The sequence below is a fragment of the Aphelocoma coerulescens genome, unplaced genomic scaffold, assembly GCF_041296385.1.
Source record: "Aphelocoma coerulescens isolate FSJ_1873_10779 unplaced genomic scaffold, UR_Acoe_1.0 HiC_scaffold_57, whole genome shotgun sequence".
Lineage (NCBI taxonomy): Eukaryota > Metazoa > Chordata > Aves > Passeriformes > Corvidae > Aphelocoma > Aphelocoma coerulescens.
Window position 1 is genome coordinate 1,547,105 of NW_027183916.1, and position 396 is coordinate 1,547,500.

A 396-nucleotide genomic window follows, 5' to 3' on the forward strand; every position below is an offset into this window, starting at 1 on the left:
TAAAGGAAGAGAGAGAGGGTTCTGGTCTGGCTTCCAACAGGTTTATTGTCAGAAGTTTAGCAACCAGAACATGGCAATGATCTTAATCCGGGATCCCGTCGAGAGGCTTTTCCCTCAGTTTTAGAGGGGGGTTGGAAACCGTGGGGAAAGGGGAAAACAACCAAAGAGTTACAAGCCAGGGGGAGGATACAATTCAACAAGAACTACTGGGAGATACAACAAAGAACCAGTGAACAACCGAGTAAGAGGGAATTCTCCCAAACAGGGAAAGGCAGTTTGGAGCCAGGTGCAGCCCTGGGGGGATGTGACTTAAGCTCCTGAGCCGCCCATTGACCACACCCTGCGAGTCTGTGTCCCGGGGAAATTCGATCCACGGGAGGGTCAGGGTTGATCGGC